Source organism: Pleurodeles waltl, chromosome 5 (assembly GCF_031143425.1).
Source record: "Pleurodeles waltl isolate 20211129_DDA chromosome 5, aPleWal1.hap1.20221129, whole genome shotgun sequence".
Classification (NCBI taxonomy): domain Eukaryota; kingdom Metazoa; phylum Chordata; class Amphibia; order Caudata; family Salamandridae; genus Pleurodeles; species Pleurodeles waltl.
In genome coordinates, this window is record NC_090444.1 from 807535765 (window position 1) to 807556365 (window position 20601).

At 43.3% G+C, this 20601-nt stretch overlaps 1 protein-coding gene across 7 annotated transcripts in view; it reads right to left on the minus strand.

Moving 5' to 3' along the window:
• The window catches only part of LAMA2 (laminin subunit alpha 2), a 3379260-nt gene that overhangs the window by 1112882 nt on the left and 2245777 nt on the right, over nt 1–20601 (minus strand). The gene's annotated exons all lie outside the window — the stretch shown is intronic.

A 20601-nucleotide genomic window follows, 5' to 3' on the forward strand; every position in this document is an offset into this window, starting at 1 on the left:
TCACCAGAAATTTTTTAATTTCACTATAATGGATCAATACAGCTTCATTAATGTTGACCATTATTTCTGTGAGTGTGAAGCCGTAGTCAGCACTCAAGAGTGGCTATAAAACTTCATTTGGTTTTTCAAAGAGTGCAGATTTAACTGAAGGCTGGCAGTTACTTGCTGCTGGGATCTCATTGTTTATTCATATTTTCGAATGAATGTACGCGTGCAGTTCGGGTGGGCATACAAACCTGCTGTAAGTACATTCATCTTGCTGTTTAGATCAGCTACTTTGCTGAAAACGTCATCTTGGAAGAAACTAGCTGCAGATTAAAACAAGTTTACCCTTTAAGACTCACATACTCTGTATTTTCTTCTTTTGTTGAGCCTTTTGGCCCTTTTTCTGGGTAAACCACAGATAACACCTGGAAGAACCTCTGATTTCTGATCAGTTTTTGAAGGAGGACGGGGGCAGTCATTGATCTTCTAAGTGGATGGGTGTTGTGTTTGGTTGCCGTTATTTTCTCAGAAGACTCAGATTCTTGTTGTGGTTCACTGGTTTCTGCTATTTTTGGGAAGTTTTTTTCCAGGCTTTTTTCCATTGTATGCAACTTAAAGTACTTGTTGGCACCATGATCAAATATTTGATCCTCTTCACCCATCAGCTGCAATCTTTTGTGAACTTTATATTGCCATATTTCTGCAGCATCCCGAACTTCTCCTGTCCAGCCGCAGTTGACGTTAGCTTTTCTTTCAGATTAGTTTGGAATATGACCAATTTTTTTTGTTGAAGGAGTTCTCAGATTTTGTAGTTAGCAACAATCTGTCAGGAGGTAAAAATCCTCTGCTACCACCTGCTTTGCTCATGTTTACGAATTTGAATAAATGGAAAACCTGAAACTAAAACAATATTAAAATTTATTACCAATATGATGGCTAAAACACATCATTGTAGAGCCGCCATTTTGGAAAATGGTGGAAGAGTTACTCTGAGGAGTTATTTTCTGTCTCTATAAGACTACTTGATGAAGCATTAGGTCTCATGGTCCCTGAAATATTATATCATCACCTCAATACATTCACAATTTTTAGGTTACGGCTGTAAACAGCGCATGCACTGTCTAGAAGAGACATGTGGTATTCAATATGTGGGCTTCAACCCACCCATAGGCTTCACATTTGCTGGCTCCATCGTCACTCCCCAATTCTTTCTCCCCATTTGTCCACAGGTTATGTCATCATACCTCTTCCTCTCCAGGACAGCAGGGATCAATTACTGATATCCATCCACAGCTTCCAGTAAAGCAACTGTTTTCGAAACTACTTTTTTAATTGACTTTGAGCAGTTTTCATGAGCGCTTGCTCCTAGTGCCATTTATATAAACTGCCCTGTAAATCTTGCCCTTATATTCACTGTTTACTGTTTTCCTACTGCTTCTATTCGGTCCCCAACCCCTCCAACTATTAATACAAAATGTTAAATGCACTAAACGAAAGTGCTGCTTTGCTCAAAGAATCTTCCTGCCCTGATTGAAACCAAGGAAAACATAATGGTGTTGTGTCCCTGTCCTGCGAATTTTATTTACTTGCATTTTCCTACTCTTTTCAGGTTGTAGAAATACATTTTGTGATGGAGAGATTTGGTCTTGCTTGTTTGCTGGGTTTAAAAAATAGAGGTGCATTTATTAATTTTGTGTGTTAGATTGATGGCAGCTGGTAATAAAGCAACTGTTTTTGGAACTAGTTGTAAAACTGATTTTGAGCACGTTTCATGAGAGCTTGCTGCTAGAGCCGTTTCTGCAAATAGCCCTGTAAACCTTGCCCTTATCTTTCATATCTGCTGTTTTCCTGGGGCTCCTGTTCCATCCCCAACCCCCTCCTGCTTATTCTCACCTGCTCCACCCACACACACACACACACAAACACACAAATGTAGGTCTTTGTTGACCTTGATAGAAAAGTTGCCATGCCAAATTTGAATTTACCAATGTAATACTGGTATATGACATTGAGGGGGTCTTCTTTTAATGCAAATGTTAAATACAGTAAACAAAAGTGCTGATTCGCCTAAAGAATGCCTCCCCATCCTGAAGGATAGCAAAGGAAAACATCATTGTGTTGTGTCCACGTTCAGCAAATCTTGTTTACATGGTGTTTTCCTGCTCCTTACAGGTAGTAGAAATAAGTTTTGCAATGGAGAGATTGGATCTTGCTCGTTGGGTTGAAAAAAATAGAGGTGCATTTTTTAATTGTGTGCGTTAGATTGATGGCGGCTGGTATTTCTTTGTAGATTAGTCCTTTTTTACATTTTCATCCAAATACCTTGTAAAACTAAAGGCTATAGGTTGTTGACAAGGAAAAGGTTTTCTCACAATCTTGTTTCTTTTGTATGCTAAACCATATACTTCAAAGTCCTACTTCTGGGAGCAAGTGAATTATTTGGTATTCTCTCCACCCCACTTCACACCCATACAGGTGCACAAGTGTGATGGGCAAAACGTAGTGGGAAAAGCAGCTGGAAAGCACATTTCTGGCTTCCTATATACCAATTAATGCTGTGGGCACTCCAGGGGCCTGCGGTGGAGGGAGGTTATGACTAACAAATTTTAATGCTCTTTAATTATAAGCAACCTATGGTTGTGCCAGGCATGGCTCACTAGACCAATCTCAGCTCGAGTATGGATATCATTTTGAGGAACCTAGCTAGTTTTGTATATGTTTCCATGTTGCTTTCTTGTTGAATGTATGTAAAAAAAAAAAATAGGCTCCTCCATGTGGAAGCACTCATGTGATATTTTGCACCAGAAAGTGGGAACATTCAGCCCCCTCTCCTCCAGCTCCAGGGTCTTTTGAATTGCAATGGTCAGTATTTTAGTATGAAGGAAGTAAGCATTCAAACACACATTTTGATGTTTTGTGGGACTCTTGCAAACGCAAACATGACCCGCATTTTAATAAGGTGAGCACCATTCAGTGGAGGCAACATTGGCAACAATCGCTTAAGTGCCTACATATTCGTGTTATGTGCTATATTATCAGTGCAACCTTGCGTCATGGAATACATGAACCACTGGTATGGCACCACAATATCATCTACAGCTACATAAACGTCATCAGAATACAGTTAATCGCCTATATGATATAATACTGAGGATGCGATTCCATACCAGAACCCTTCACAACACTGCTTTTCTTGACTGTTTCTAAACTTCCAACTTCAGTATTTCTCACTTGAGTTTTAGAAGCTACATTTCATTTTTTAGGGTCGAGGGCACGCAAGTGCTCTGGCCCCTGTTGTAATCTCTCTGTGGGCTTTTAACCACACTCATGTGATGCCCGTCAGTTTGGTTGGTTTGTGGGCTTGCCTATTAAAATTCGCTTGATTTCAGTAGTGACAGGCATGCATACGTCATGCCTTTTCCGGTATTTAGCCCTCCTCTACAGCATCGATAAACTACTGAAAACATACGAGGTTCCATTTTTTCTGAATGGCTTCTGCGCTATTTTTCTTTTGATTTCCTACACAACATGATCTCTCTGGGCAGTAGTCGAGCGCTTTGCATGACATCGACCCTGTTACATGGATAATTCTACTTTTGCTGGTTACATGGATAGTTGCACTTTTGTCGATACGTTTCCACTGTGAGTAAACTTCTGTTTCCTTTTTTGTGTCTCCTTCACACTCATGGCGACTGTAGGCTTGCATATGTGAAACTGTTTTACTTTTCATTATCAGTTTATGTGGCAAGAAAAGTCAGGTTAGGAGTTTACAATGCTAATAGCTCTAACTCCTCTCCCTTGTTAAAGTTCAGAATTAACCACCAGGCCCCTCGTTGGTGATCGCAGCCTGAGATGTTGTTTGGAGGCTGTCACAATTTATTTATCGCCATGACAGTTCAACTCTGTACAAAGGTGTGAGAAAACAGGGCTGATTGCAGAGGCCCCATAACTTTTTGCCCCCATTTTCCACTTTTTGTTGGTGTTTTCCTGTCTCTGATGGTGCCCTGGGTACTGCTAACCAGTCCCAGGGCCTGTGCTCTGTGTAAAATGGATATGCAAATTAGGCTAATTATAATTGGCTAAGTTAACCTACCTATAAGTCCCTAGTATATGGTAGGGCATGTAGGTTTAGGGACCACAGCATAGGTGGTGCACACCTAGGTGCACTGCTAAGGTGTGCCCTATGTGCCCCTAGGGCTGGGTGCCATGTAACTATAAGCAGGGACTTTATAAAAATAGATTTATAAGCCCTGGTGAGGTAAAAACAGCCAAATTCGTTTTCCCTCATTGAAGTAAATGGCCTTCATAGGCTAGAATGGGCAGACTTTATTTTAATTTTTAAAGTCTCCTTAAATGTTACATACCAAGAATTTGGTATCAAATTGATTGTTGTAATAAATCCCACAACTTCCAGTTGTTGGATTTAATATAACTTGTCCAGGTAAAAAGTTTAGACTTTACCTAAAAAGTTGCCAATTTCAGCTCTGCATTGTTTTTGCTGCTGTGCTCTGATTGGCCAGCCTGCAGCAGCTTCTGCCAGGCTGCCTTGATGAGGTGTGAAGTGGCCTGGCTTCACACAAAGGAATGTGCTTGGGGGAGAGAATCTCCCCTCAGCAGATGGTGAGGCAGGAAGGGGGAGGGCTGCCAAACTGGTCTTCAAAGGCAGAGAAGGACATTTGCAGCACCCAGCAACACCCCCACATCCTGCAACCCCAGACAATTAGGTGCCCCCTTGATTAGATTAGGAGAGGGCAGGAGAGGGGTGTGTTTATGATTTTTAGCCACACCAGTGGGTGGGCTCAGCCAGATGTAACCTCCAAAAATCAGATTCATCCATGTTGGATTTTTAGAGACTGTTGCCTTCTGGGATGGATTTTTGCCACACGTCCCAGGAAGTGGTCATCACAGGGGGACGACCCTGTCCCTGATTGGAGAACCAGGGCCCCCCTGCTTTTCACCCAGGAGCAAGGATAAAACTGGCAGACCTGCACCCACACCTCAGATCCCCACCAAATTTCAAGAAGAAAGAACTTAAGGAGAAGAAGGACTGCCCTGCTGGACCCCTGGCCTGCACCTGGAACCTGCACTCAGAAGGACTGCACCAGCTGCACACTTGGGCTTCACCACAAGAAGGACTTTGCCTGGCTTCAACTGGTTCAAGGAGGGACTCCCTGTTTGCTACAGGTGAAAAATTGCTAACCAGAGTCCCCTGCACCAACTCCTGAAGAAAGCGACCAGCTGACCACTGTCCAGTGGCCAAAAAGGAGTTTGCGCCAGGTGCATTCTGGGAATTGAAGTCCGCACCCCCCAAGGACCATCACAGAACTTCTGGACCCTTGGGGTGAGCTGTGGACCCCAAAAGAACCTTAAAAGAACATCTGGGTTAAGCCCCAGAAGTTTGGAAAAGATTTGAGAATTTTTGGAAAAAAGCTCCAGAGAGGGACCGACCCGCCGCGGAAATTCTAGCCGGCTTGCCTCAACCGCGACCCGGCCTGACTTCGTGGTTCGTCCCGGTAAAGAAAAACATCCAAAAAAGAGACTAAGTCCGAAGGTAAAAAGTTGACCGGGACCTCCCAGCCATCGTATCCGAGAAGGGCTCCATGGACGTCGGATCAAGATCCAGGTTTACCCCGGTCGAAGGATTTTCATCTCGAAAAAACGACTAAGTCCGAAGGTAAAAGTCTCCACCGAGGAAAACCACATCGCGTATCCGGACAAGGGCTCCAGGAGGTCGGATTCAACTGGCAGGTTCGTCCCGGTGAAGAAAAACTTCAAAATAAAGACTAAGTCAGAAGGTAACTTTTTAACCGAGGCCTCCCGCGACCTGTAGCCGAGCAGGGCTCCATCGCGGTCGGCCTGAAAGTTTGACTTTGCCCCGGTCGAGGTGCAACCAGATGACCCGATTGGCGCTTTTTGTTTCTAAGCGCTAGAAAAGTAATAATTCTTTAAAAATTCATATCTCCGGTTCCCCTGAACCGATTTTAATCGTTTTTGTGTCATTTTAAAGATAAAAATATAAACTATTTTGATAAATTGGTTTTGGATTTTTAAACTGTTTCCTGTGTTTTATTTAATTACTGTTTTGTGATATTTGAATGCTTTACACTTTGTCTCCTAAGTTAAGCCTTGACGCTCGTTGCCAAGCTACCAAGGGTTGAGCTGGGATTAATTTACTGAGACCTAACTGTACCTAGGTGGAGGTTAGTGGCTTGTTGCTAGGTGTAGGTACCTACCTGCCCTACCAATAACTCATTTTCCAACAAAAGGGTAGATAGGCTTCTTGGTGCATCTGTTGGCAGAAGCCGTTAGAGTGATTTGCTGCAGATGTGTGATGGGAAGAGGGGCCTGCTAGGGCTATAGCTGAACGTGATACTTTGTAACTTGCTTTTTATATAGCGCTTTGTTCTACATTAAGGCCATTTCAAAGTACTGTAAATAAAATATATAAATACTTCTCCATTTAGTGGTATTGGTTTTACTGACCTATTAAGAATGGAAGACTTAAATGGCCTTGCTAGGATTCGAACTCCTGAGCGATAGATCTCATGTCTAGGCCGGTGTGAAAATGTTTAACGTGTGTATAATTCCCGCATTTTGAATTGTATTATATGTGAAAACTTTTCACTGTGATGGATGACACAACGTTTTGCAGACATTTCCTGGGTGTCAGAACATGATATCTCACCATGAGACTATTGTGTTTGAAGGAATTATTTTTTCTTCAACCCCTCCTCTTGCAGGTTTCGCACATGACCTTTTTTGTGTGTGGCATACCTATGGAGGGTATGTATTTCCTTTGGATATGTTCTCATATTTCTGAACCCTAATCTGCAGTAATCGGTTAGCTCACTGAGCCATTTTGAAATGCTTAAACAATACAAAATAAGAAGAACACAGATTAAAAAAGGTAGCAGCATATTTGTGCAAGCATGTATGGAGTAAGATGGAAATGAATAGGGTTGATAGATAGAAACAAGATACTCAAAAGCATACAGATAGAAAAGGGTTTTTGGTCATCCCACTTCAACCATTGGCCACTGTGGTTTAGCTAGCTTTAATCATTGGCTCAAGAGGTTTTCCATCTGCATGTCGCAGATGTGAACATCTTAAAAAAATGAGTCCACATCTCATTCCCTTTAATTTCTTTCAAAAAAGAATTATGAGGGTCCCCACTGCCCCAGTCAGTGATACCCCGAATGGAGGACTGCCCCGCCCCATCACCCATCCAGGGCTTCCCTGAAGGCCCTCCTTTTTTATTTGTTAGTTTTTTAAATTACAATCCTGTAGCAGTAAAAAGTGGCAAAGTCAATAGGTCAGTACTCAGTTTTAAAGGCAGGGCATACTGGCTGTGGCGGTACCTGTTCAAGTATGGCTTTGTCACAGGAAGAAAAAATTAAACGTTTTTCAGAATTTTAGTTGCTACATAGTGCTCTCATAATTAGAAAGTATAACATTTGCTTACTAGGCCGAGCGCCAGACAGCGTCATAGTTCAGTTCTATTTGCCTGTATTTATGTTAAGTATTTATAGAGCGCAAACCTAGCCAGAGGCAGATGGAGGGTTGCTCAAGGCGGGCACCAACTCACGATTGTTTACACTGCAGCAGGATGATGTGGGTGTTGAATCCTTTCACATGAGATGCACTGCCTTTGAACACTGTTCTCTGGCAGTGACTGACAAGAGAGAGTGAGTGATGCCAACAAGAATAGAATGACTCCCACTGAGTTAACGTCTTGTTAGTCCAAACCCATTGGGGTCAGCAAGTGACAATGATGATTTATGAGGCATATTATGAGAAATATAGGTTGTAACAACTTTAGTTAATTTCTTAAGATCCAAGAGCGCAGGGGACATCAGGGTGTTTTACAGCTGTCAATAAGAAATACATCAAATTCTGTAGCAAAGGTGGGTACCACATTTCTCATGCTAACAGCACACAGATGGAGGGTACATCTTTAAGTTAAGTCATAGGACAGTGTATAAAGGAAGTAGGACAGCAGCTGTAGAACTCAAGCACAGACAGTGAAACTTCACTGTACCAAGCATGAGGTGCAGAGGACACAGATAAGAGAAGTCTCCCACTAAGGAGGGATTTCAAGTCTTTTTGAATGGAGCATGAAAGGGCCTACTTGGAGCTCAGGGGGAGAGAGGCCCACATCTTAGGTCACTATATGAACACATTAAATTAATTGTGTACAGCTAAACACTGCCTCCCTGCAGAGGACACCTGGCTTTTATTTCCCCAGACTCCAAAATGAATAAACTTTCTTGTGAAACCCACAGTAGGGAATACACACAATGAGGCTGTCAGACATTTTTAGACTGTCAAGAAGAAAAGAAACAGAGAGAGCCCCTGATATCTCTTCGTATGCTATGTTTATCAGTGCCTTAAAAACAATGGGAGCCTGGGGACCCAAGCTCCAGATGTTCGCTTAAGGATTACTGCTGGTATCAGCACCAGCGAAATACATACTCAGGAGGCTCTTACTGATACCATTCAAGACCCACGCATTCTGGGAGAAATGTACATGCTGATCTTCACATAAAATAAAGAAGTGAGGTACCATGGTCTTCATTAACAAAGTGTTTTATCTCCCTACCTGAAGTCAGATAAAGTTATCCCCTAAAAGTCTCCATTAAGGAAACTCCTTTTTTTCCTTGCATTCACTTCTTAACCATGTTATGACTAGAAATGATGATTGCATCCTGCACACCTGATTGGATGTTATTTGATGTGTGTGGCCCAGTAGCATTATCCCATGTCCCATCTGACCAGTACGACCATCAGTGGAGAAAGAGGTGGTTGCCTACTTCTAGAAAGCAGACCATCCAAATTTAGGACCCGCCCAATGAAACACGTTTGTATTAGGATGAAGAGATGGTAATGATTTTTGAATGTTTAGATCAATTTTCCTTCATGCAAAAAAAGCACACATCTTATAAACTTCTGGCTCGTTTCTGCTGTGACAAATACAGGGCTTAACCATCTATGCAATACAAGATTATTTATGCTTTTAAGTTTCTGATTGACTCAAGGTGTTCACACGATCCCAGAAAAATCCATGATTCAATTCAACAGATACCATTAGAGCTTAAGATCATGGCAAGTAGAAGCTTTTCTGGGCTCTCATTACCCATAAAGCAGGGGGCCATCATAGGTCCAATGTTCAATTACATATTTTTAGGATAGATACTGATTTTGTAAATGTGTTTCATTTAGATTGATTGTATGCAAAATCTTCTTTTGTTAGTGCCCCGAAGATCAAGCTTTCATGAGGTCCTCATGGGCCAATAGTGTGCATTCCTTTTACATACGTCAAGGTTCTCAGCATTCAATGAGAGTTGACCTCTGAAGGGCCATACAGTATTGACGCAAGTTGCCCAATCTCCATCTTCTTTTCTGCTGTGGACAATGCTCCTGGTTAGTTTCAAGCAGGATTGCTTGGATATCTACAGATAACACACCAAACATGAGAGCAGGAGGAACGAAGCCCAAACCACCACCGAAAGTAGCCAATATCTTGTATTTTCATATAATACTCTCTTCTTTTGTTTCTATTTTTCCAAGTGTCTTTTGAAGAAAAGTCTGATGGATGAATATAAATATGTTTTCCCACTATGGAAAGTTATCTAAAAATTCGATTTTCATAATTGTAAAATTAACTTTTTTGAAGACGTTACTAAAATGAAAAACCTTTGAATAAGCGACCAGTTTTTTAGATTGAGCGTGCAAGCGCTCTGTCCTGTTGTAATCTATCTGTGGGCTTTTTACCATGCTCACTGCCCGCCCATCACTATCACTCGTTCGTGGGCTTGCCTTTCAAAATTCCTTTGTTATCATTGGTAAATGCTTTACTTTTTCCCTCCTTGGGGCAGTTTTGATACCACCTTGGCCTTCGACCCATTTACATGGATAATTGCACGTTTGCCAATACGTTTGATTGCGCGTGTACTTCTTTTTCCTTTCGTGTCGCTCCTTCATGCTCATGCTCATGGCGGCCATGGAGCTTTGAATCGGCTCGCTTATGTCAAATGTTTTACTTTTCATTTTCAATTTATATGACAAGTAAAGTTCTGTTAGGAATTTACAACGCTAATAGCTCTAACTTGAGCAAATGCGAGACCCATTACATTGCAAATACTCGTTTGTGCATGTCAGTAGAGACGGTTGGCACTACAATTACGTGCCTGAGGAAAGACCAGGCTCACTCAGTATTCAAATAAATCCATAATTAATTGAATACATAAGTGTTATGTCTGAAGAAATAATCCCATAGAGGCTAACGGGTTCTTGGTGATTTTTCTATCTGCCCATTGATCTCTTGCCTCTTAATTACATTACCGCCCTCTACCCCTACTATACTGTCCTATAAATGGCTGTAACATAAACACTTAATTGCTCCCAGATGGAGTGATCAAATACTTATCAAAATCAGCCATAACCCTGAGGAGCAGAAATTCTTCTTAGTAAATAAAAAATGCACCCTCCCCTCTCCACTGTCCAGTGACATATTTATATATAAGTACATGTATGTTTTTGCATCTGTATGTATACGTTTGCATGCTTAAGTGCCACCAGTTTTTTCAATAGCATTTTCTGGACCAGGACTCATTGTTTCTTCCATTTGTTAAGTTTCCTGAAAGCAGACATCACATGCACCACGCTTCAGGGGTATCCATCTGAGTGAATTCTTAAGTAAGAATTTGTTGCAGCACTTTATTTATTTGTATTCCAAATGTGTGCTACATGTTAGACTAGGTCTGCTCTGTACGAAAACAAGGTGCGATGTGGGTTACAAAGAAGATCAAGTAAGTCCAACATACTCAGTTTATTGAAAGAAACAAACAGAAGCATGTATACAAATTTAACGAACAGGAAGGCAGAAATATTGCACCATAGGTTTGTACTTTTCACCGTGTCTGACATAGTAGTGTATTGAACTATTGCGAAATATGTTTTCTAACATGTTAGTAAAAACAAAAAGGTTTATAACGCAGGTGTGCACTTTTAATGCAATAACAGCAGTCTCAGACTGGATAGGTGTGCTGCATTGAATCAATCCATACCCTTCTCCCATCGCACCCTTCAATGCAGAGATGCTAATATCCCTAGCAACCTTCACATTTCTGTCTTGTATTTATGTAACAGTTACTAAATCCAACATTTCACAGCAATTTACCCAATATATATTAAGTGAAAACTATAAATATCACTTTATATTTCAGGCTGCTACATAACATGGATAAAAAACATTGGCATTGATAAAACCAATAGCTCTCGCCGAGACCGATTGGCTTTGCCAATGCTTGGTAAAAATGTCATCCAGAAAAAAATGGCCTGGATTAGCAATGTCTACCAAGCTTAATTACTTCTCTAATGACACAAAAAATACAAATCAAAAATGAAAATCTCTGGACAACAATTTTTTTACTGAGGTATATGAAGGAGCCAGGACTAATAATTAGATTTTTAAAGGTATGCTAATGAAGTATATGTATTTCAAAATGTGAGTTTATAAAATATTCAGAGTGTTGTGAGGATCCGCCACTGCATGAAACATCTTAGATGTGGATCCTCAAAACATTCCACAAACCATGATTTAAGGTACTTTGTTCAGCTGGCCTAACTGGAACCCTGTAACTGGCCCGCAGTCCATTATGGTCGGCCTGAACTTGTGACTTTGTCCTGGTCTGGTATTACCAGATATCCACAGGAGGCGCTTTGTGCTTTTTGGTGCTATTTTTAGTAGAATCTTTAAAATGAAATATCTCTGGCTCTACTAATTAGATTGTCATTTTGGTCTTTTTTTATTTATTACCTTCTCTTCTATTTTCCTAAACTGGTGTGTGTAGGAAAATGCCACTGTTGGCATGGTTACCCCCTAACTTTTTGCCTTTTGTTGACGCTAGTTATGATTGAAAGTGTGCTGGGTCCCTGCTAACCGGGGCCCAGCACCAGTGTTCTTTCCATAAACTGTACCTTTGTCTCCACAATTGGCACAGCCCTGGCACACAGATAAGTACCTTGTAAATGGTACCCCTGGTACCAAGGGCCCTGTGGCCAGGGAAGGTCTCTAATGGCTGCAGCATGTATTATGCCACCATGGGGACCCCTCACTCAGCACATGCACACTGCCTCACAGCTTGTGTGTGCTGGTGGGGAGAAAAAGACTAAGTCGACATGGCACTCCCCTCAAAGTGCCATGCCCACAACCCACTGCCTGTGGCATAGGTAAGTCACCCCTCTAGCAGGCCTTACAGCCCTAAGGCAGGGTGCACCATACCACATGTGAGGGCATAGCTGCATGAGCACCATGCCCCTACAGTGTCTAAACCAATTCTTAGACATTGTAAGTGCAGGGTAGCCATAAAGAGTATATGGTCTGGGAGTTTGTCAAACATAAACTCCACAGTTCCATAATGGCTACACTGAATACTGGGAAGTTTGGTATCAAACTTCTCAGCACAATAAATCCACACTGATACCAGTGTGGGATTTATTGAGAAATGCACACAGAGGGCATCTTAGAGATGCCCCCTGTATACCAGCCCAACTACTAGTGCTAGGCTGACCAGTTTCAGCCAGCCTGCCACATCCGGACGGGTTTCTGGCCACATGATGTAAGTGCCTTTGTGCACTCTGTGGCCAGGAACAAAGCCTGTATTGGGTGGAGGTGCTTCACACCTCCCCCTGCATTAACTGCAACATCTGGCGGTGAGCCTCAAAGGCTCAAGCCTGGTGTGACAGCGCCCCAGGACACTCCAGCTAGTGGAGATGCCTGCCCCACAGACAAAGCCCCCACTTTTGGCGGCAAGTCCAGAGGAGATAATGAGAAAAACAAGGAGGAGTCACCCTTCAGCCAGGTCAGCTCCTAAGATGTCCTGAGCTGAGGTGACCCCTGATTTAGGAAATCCTCCATCTTTCTTTTGGAGGATTCCCCCAATAGGATTAGGGATGTGCCTCTCCTCACTACAGGGAGGAGGCACGAGGAGGGTGTAGCCTCCCTCAGGGACAGTAGGCTTTGGCTATTGCCCTCCAGCCCGAAACACACTCCTAAATTAATTATTTAGGGGAGACCCTGACCCCAGGAAAACAGATTCCTGATGACCTGAAACAAGAACAAGGACTGCTAACCTGAAAGCCCTGCAGAGACCACAGAGACAACTACTGACTTGGCCCTAGCCCTACCAGCCTGTCTCCAGACTCAAAGAAACTGCAACAGCGACGCTTCGAGCGGGACCAGCGACCTCGGCCGACTCAGAGGACTGCCCTGAGGACAGTGGCTCTGTTCAACCAATAGAGAAACAACCAACTTTAAAGGGACTCCAGCCTCACTCCGGAAGTGTGAGTCCCCAAAACTCTGCACCCGACGCCCCCGGCTTGTGTCCAGAAGAACGAACACTGCAGACAGGACCCCCAGATGACTCCAACGACGTGGACACCCTGAGACAACCTCCCTGCACCCCCACAGCAATGCCTGCAGAGAGAATTCATAGGCTCCACCTGACCGCGACTGCCAGGTAACAAAGAACCAGACGCCTGGAAGAAGCACTGCACCCGCAGCCCCTCGGCCCGAGAGAAACCAACTACCGGTGCAGGAGTGACCAGAAACCGGCCCTCATCATTGCCCAGTCAGTGGCTGGCCCGAGAAGCCCCCCTGTGCCCTGCCTGCATCGCCAGAGTGACCCCTCTGGTCTCTCCATTGATTTGAATCTAAAACCCAACACCTACTCCACACACTGCACCCGGCCGCCCCTGTGCCGATTAGGGTGTATTTTGTGTGCTTGTTTGTGACTCCCCCAATGCTCTACAAAGCCCCCTGGTCTTCTCCGCGAGGATGCAGGTACTTACCTGCTAGCGGTCTGGAACCGGAGCACTGCAAGTCTCCGTAGGCACCTATGTTATCTGGGCCCTACTTTTAGTTCTGCACCTCATCGGCCCTGTGTTGCTGGTGCTGGGTGTTTGGGGTTGACTTGAACCCCCAACGGTGGGCTGCCTATGCCCTGGAGACTGAACTTGGAAGTGCTTTACTTACCTGATAAACTATCTTGTACTTACCTTCCCCGGAACTGTTGATTTTTGCACTGTGTCCACTTTTAAAATAGCTTATTGCCATTTTTGCCAAAACGGTGCACATAACTGTTTCAATTCAAAGTTCCGTATTTAGATATGCCAAGTACCTTACAATTTATGTACTTGCTTGAATTCTGAGTCCTGTGGTTCTAAAATAAATTAAGAACATAATATTTTTCTATATAAAAACCTATTGGTCTGGAGTTAAGTCTTTGAGTGTGTGTTCTCAGTTATTGCCTGCGTGTGTACAACAAAGGCTTAACACTACCCTCTGATAAGCCTACTGCTCAACAACACTACCACAAAATAGAGCATTAGTATTATCTAATTTTGCCACTATCAACCTCTTAGGGGAACCCTTGGACCAGTGCTTAAATTGTAAATAAAAATGTGCCGGTGCTCTAAGCCCTTCTCTCACACACGCGGCTGCCGCAATTAAATGTGGGAACACGGAATAATCCCGAAGCCATCTTGGGCCTCTTCAATCAATTTAAAGCCACTCCCTGCCCCTTCAGCTCACTCTTGCAGCTTTCTGCTTTCTCCCATTGTGACGCTTTTTCGTTTTTCTCTTCCTCTGTCTTTCCCATATGTGTCTTTTGCTCGCAGCAAATGCTTGGGGCAGAAGAATAAGCGCTGGCCCTCAAAAATAAGTGCCGGCGCTCAGCACCGGAAACAACAAGCACAAATTAAGCACTGCCTTGGACTCTGTGCACACTATCTCTCATTTTGAGACAGTATTTACAGAGCCAACTTCTTACAGTGTGGGATACAATTTGTGTGGTGTTTTCTGCACTTTATTACTGTATGAAGTGCTCCACACATACTCTACACATTGGTTCTAGGTTAAACCGGACAGCTCTGTGCCAACCTACCAGAGGGTTGAACACAGGTTAATTTAGAGTTGGCTTGTGCCTTACTCTGACAAGGGTGGTGGATGCTGCTTGAACAGGGCTCACACCTGAGTCAATCCAGAACGCAATTTCTTACAATATACAAGTGCAAAACTTGTCTTACCGAACAGAGACATTTTTGTGTATCACATTATCGCATGAATACTTGCATTTTTAATACATGGTTTACATTGTGAACTAGTAGCCTGGGGATTTATAATGATTTACTATGGTATAAGTATTAGTCTAGAAGTAGAAAGGCCTGACTAGGCATCTCTCTCACATTCCTATTTAGGATATTCCAAGTGACATAAAAACTCTGGCTGTAAGGAGGTGACCATGGAAAAACACAGACGTTAAAGAGCCACACAACGGTGAGAACTGGGCTTTGTAGAGCTTGTTGCAGACAAACACAAATGACGCTCTAGAAATATCTCTCCTTGCTACCCAGTTAAAGTGAGTGGATTAACAGACAAGGATACTGGAGACACAGTAGCAGTGATCTGATCTCCTGGAAATATTTATTGCACAGGAGAGAGAATGAAAGAATACCACTAGCCTATTGGCAATGCTCTGGGTGCTTTATTCCTGTCTCTCCTCTATGAGCAAAGAGAACTCTGACCATAAATCTGTTACATGAGGCTAGAAAGCATTTTATTGATCTGCTGAAAAGATTCGAGCTGACAGCAACAGGTGAACAGAAAATTAATTACTGCTCCAACCTCAACATTCATAGCTACTCCATATTCTGAAACTGAGGAACAATACAAGTATTTTACTTTCCCAATACTTTGGTATAAAGATAGCTATATACTTTTTATAAATGTGCATAAAAGTTCAAAGCTACAGGTTAGAAATCTCTCCTCTAGTTTAAGGAACACGGAGCCAGATGTGTGAAGCTATTTAGCATCTCTTGATGTGCCAAATCCCTATTTTGGCCCGTTAAGAAATGCTAAATAGCCTTTTGGCATGTACAAAGGCCGTTTGGGAATTGCAAAATGCGATTTCTACCCAGTAGAAGTCACATTTTGTGACACCCAAGTAGGAAATCGCAAATAGAGTTTGCGATTTCTTATTCACATTTACAAAGCATTTCCTAAATGCAAATTGGGCATTTAGGAAATACTATTACCATCAACTCAAAGTCGATGGTAATTGTGCAATTTTTAAAAACAAAATCCAAACTGCTTTTTTTTTAAAGTGCAACAAAACATGTGCACCACTTTTTTCGGAGTGCATAAGGGGGGCCTTAGGCTGAATGCCGCCTTGTTTTAGCATTTCCTATTTTGCCATTTCCTATTAGGAAACTGCAAATTAGCAAATGCTAAACCTTTAGGCCCGTAGGAATGAATAGTTTGGTATTTCCTAAATAGCGATTTCCTAATAATGATACTTAAACTGTAGGAATCGCTATTAGGGAATCTCTATTTGTATACATATCATTTTGCATTTTCTAAATAACGATTTCTAAGGAGTTGCTATTTAGGAAATGCGAAATAAGTATTTCATACATCTGGCCCATAAATTCACAGATTTTTTAATCCTATTTAATTTGTAAGGATCACCTGAAATCAAGAACTCAATTTGAACCTGATTTCAAAGCATGACGTGACATATTGAGACATTTACAATTGACCATCATGTGAGAAACTGTAAAGGTTTAGAGTAGTTTACATAGTATTTGATTGCTCTATCAAACCAAAAAGGTTTTAAGTTCATGGAGGCCATAGAAAAGTAGTTTGCATTGAAGAGACCTTTTATAGAACACTTTGAATGATTATATATAAATATTGCATACTGGCAGTCGCCAGTAGATATAGTTAGAACCTAGTTTCCATAGGAAAAGCGTTTTTTGTTTTGCCAGTAACTTTGGTGTTGAATGACGAATCTTCACAAATTTTTTAAACTAAAACGACAGTCAGTTCAGTTGCTGTCATGAAAGTTTCGGGGTGATGGGTCAAGCGGGGGCCGAGAAAAAGGGTGGGTCCTAAAATACATTTTCTCCATGTACTTTCACATAGGGTCTTTAGACACAGCTACAACCCGAACTGCTGAACAGAATTACATGAGATTTGTCTTGAAGCTAGATCTTGGTGCCCAGATTGCGCTTTTTGTTGTAAATCCGTTCAATAGTTTTGGAGTTATTAAAGGAAAAAGAAATACAGATATCTGGGTGTTGGACCTGGCCCTTTTACAGGGTCATTCCGCAGACTTTTTGCTTTTTGCCTCCTTATTTTTCTGACCTTTGTTGGCTGACATTTTCACTTTGAGCACTTTTTCACTGCTAACCAGTGCTAAAGTGCATGTGCTCTCTCTAACAAATTTGGTATGATTGGATTATAGCTAATTGGCATATTTAATTATACCTATAAGTCCCTTGTAAAGTGGTATCCCTATACCCAGGGCCTGTAAATTAAATGCTATTAGTGGGCCTGCAGCGCTGCTTGCGCCACCCACTGAAGTAGCCTGTCAAACCTATCTAAGGCCTGCCAGCACAGAGCCTGTGTGCGCAGTTTTCTGCCACAGGGACCTGGCATCTAAATTTACTTGCCAGGCCCAGAACTCCCCTTTTACTATATATAAGTCACCCCTAAGGTACGCCCTAGCTAGCCTTTTGGGCAGGATGCCCTGTATGTAAAAGGCAGGACATGTGCCATGTTGCGTGGCCTGTCCTGGTAGTGACAAACAGCCTAACTTGGTGTCTCACTGCTGTGAGTGCTGCCCTCTCATAGGATTGCATTGGAACTCCCCTGCCTTAGGTGTAAGGGGTATTGTCTGATTTATGAGGGGTAGCGTAGGCATGTTTGGTATGGTTGTGACAGTGGTAAGAAATTCTGCTTACTAGTGTAGGTGTATTTTTTATTACTATCACAGAAATGCCACTTCTAGAAAGTGCGCATTTATCTGTGCTTATAACTTTGGTGTTTTGCAGCTTGTCTCCAATCAACGTCTTTGCAGACTGACAGTTGGGGCTTTGTGCATACTTCTCAGACAGCCTGAACACAGGGAGGGTGGAGGTGACACAGAGGTGCATCTTCATATTGTAAAACCTTCCTGGGCTGAGAGAAGGGAGAGGCGGGGCACAACTGCATTTGTAAAGACTGTGCCCTGGCCTCACACAATAGGGTTGTTAACCCCCCACTGATATTTGGAGCCTGTGCTGAAAGGAGAGAGGGGGCACTCCCAGAACCAGTTGTAACTGGCTGGAACCTCCTCTCCCTACCATTGTGGAACACTGTAAGAACTGACTATAAGTACAGGGGACTTTTCCCCACAATTTGAACATTCTTGGAACTTGAAACTGGACACAGAACGCTGATGAATGGACTCACCAGGAAACCACCTTGGACTGCTGAGGTTGTGCTGACCTGTGACCAGCCTGGTCACTAGGAGGAACTGCCACCATCTGCACCCCTTGTGCTGGCCTGTAGCTGGACCCACCAGCCCTGTACCTCTTCTTGTGTTGTTGTTCCCAGGGGCAGGGTGCTGTGGCCCCTGACCCCTGCCACAAACTCTACAGCTTGTCTAAAACGCTTGGAAAAAGCGTTCTTTCTGAAACCTGCTGCAGAAGATCACCGCCGCCGCCCGGGCTACAGATTTGCCATAGCGCCTTTAAAAGCACTTTAATCCTGCCCCCCCTGTATCTAATTGCCTCCTAATTCCCTAAGAGGTGCTCCTTTCTTTGAGCTGTTTCACTTTGGAACCGTGGTGAAGCGAACCAGAACGACGCGCTATTAAAAGCGTTCCCTTCCATTCGCATGCCTGAGTCCCCACGTCTGCCAGGGAACCCCGAGAGCACCTAAGCTGCTCATCAGACGTGCCCTAGGGGCACGAGACAATGAAGATAAGAGCCGGCGCGCTCTCCAAAGGTACCCCCAGGGCGTAGTATACTCCAGGACGCCCCAGGAGTGCTGCCAGGCTCCTTCCTCTGCGGGATCTTCCCGCGGCAGCCGAGGAGAACAGCCAAGCAGCACGCGCACCTCGTCGGGTGTGGCTGCTCCCCAAAGTAGGTGAGCGCCTCATCAGAGGTCTCCCGGGGTCCCCCTCCGTTGCCGAGTCTAGGAGGAGAGGCCGGCCTCGGCAAGGAGACTTCAACTCACTAGGGCCTGAGCCCTGTAGGAGATCGCAGGCCGGTGAAAGCCTCATAGGAGGCCCCGCACTGCCCGGTCTCCCTGGTGGTTCCGAGGCGGGATGTGCCCGTTCGAGTAACCCCCCTCCCTGCCGGAGGGTCCATAACAGCTGGAAGCCACCCCCAAGATCGCGGGTCCCAGAAGGTGCCCCATCCACAAGCAACAGGGTGTGCGTGCCGCCCCCCTGCTCAAATAATCATCACCATGGGCCCCCGTCGTGTCCCAGGAGCCATGGGGAGCCCTCCTCGTATGTTTTATGGAACTGAAGGTGCCCCTCAAGTTCAAAACAGGTAATCTCGCCGCTAGACCCTCACTAGATGGTTCTTTTAGGGGCTTGAAGGGGGCTGTTGGGGTAACAGAACATACAGGTGTTGATGGTTCTTTTTGTGGGCATCTTACACTGATCTGATGTCCTGACTTGCAGTTGTTTGCTATTTCCTACCTGTGTACTGATAATACATATATGTGCTAATGTTCCTTTTCTTGGCATGTCTAGCTGATATGTATTTATATGACTTGTGGTATATTCTCTAATATTCCTTTTATGGGTATTTAGGAATTGTTCATGACAAGTGCAAATACCTCTTACTATAATTTCTGACTACTGCTTATGTTGCAGAATCCTGAGTACTTACGTGTTCTAATGTGACAACTGCATATTCTTGCAGAATATTAGTAACTTGTGTAACCCTCTGCCAACTGCTAAGGTAGTAGGGTATTACTTATTTGTAATGTTGGTCTAATTATGTTGTGTGCAATACAGATTATTTTTACATAGCTCAGTGTGGTGTTTACTTTGTTGTGTACATTTTGAGTCACATGTGTTGTGTGTTGTGCGAACGCTTTACACATTGCCTCCAGGTTAAGCCTGACTGCTCGTGCCAAGCTACCAAGGGGGTGAGTAGGGGTTGTCTTGGACGTGTAACTCTCAAGCCCTGACTAGAGTGGGTAGGTTCTGCCTGGCTGAGGTGCATACCCTAGCCAACCAGAAACCCAATTTCTAACACTGGGCAAAGCCTAAGGTGAGATCTGATTGGCTCTGAGCACTGCTAACCAGAAAGTGCTGGCAGCCATCTTGGGACCAATATACATGCTAGCACCCAATTGAAATGCATTGTAGTGAATGGCAGGTTTTGAGTGTCACAAAAAGGATAACATATAAAGTGATAACAGATTTCATATACAATATAAATAATTTGTTGATGGTGTCATACTAACTTTAGGAATGGTGGTGTGGGCTAAGGTGATTTTACCCTGTAAAAAATCTTCTGCTCTGATTTCATGAATCGTGTTGAGAGAAAGCTATTTTCTCATGATTTTCTCATAGAGGTTCTGGAAGGTGCTCCAGAAGCTAAAATGAGAGCATATTTTCTGTAAATTCACACTATCTTTTTCAGCCATATGACAATGAAGTCTGACAATCTCAGTAAAACGTACTTCCAACAAGAGTAGCTTGTCAGTTGATTCCCTTGTGTTCTACTGCAGCCTCCCAGACTGATCTAAAGAACAACTAGAGCGCAAAC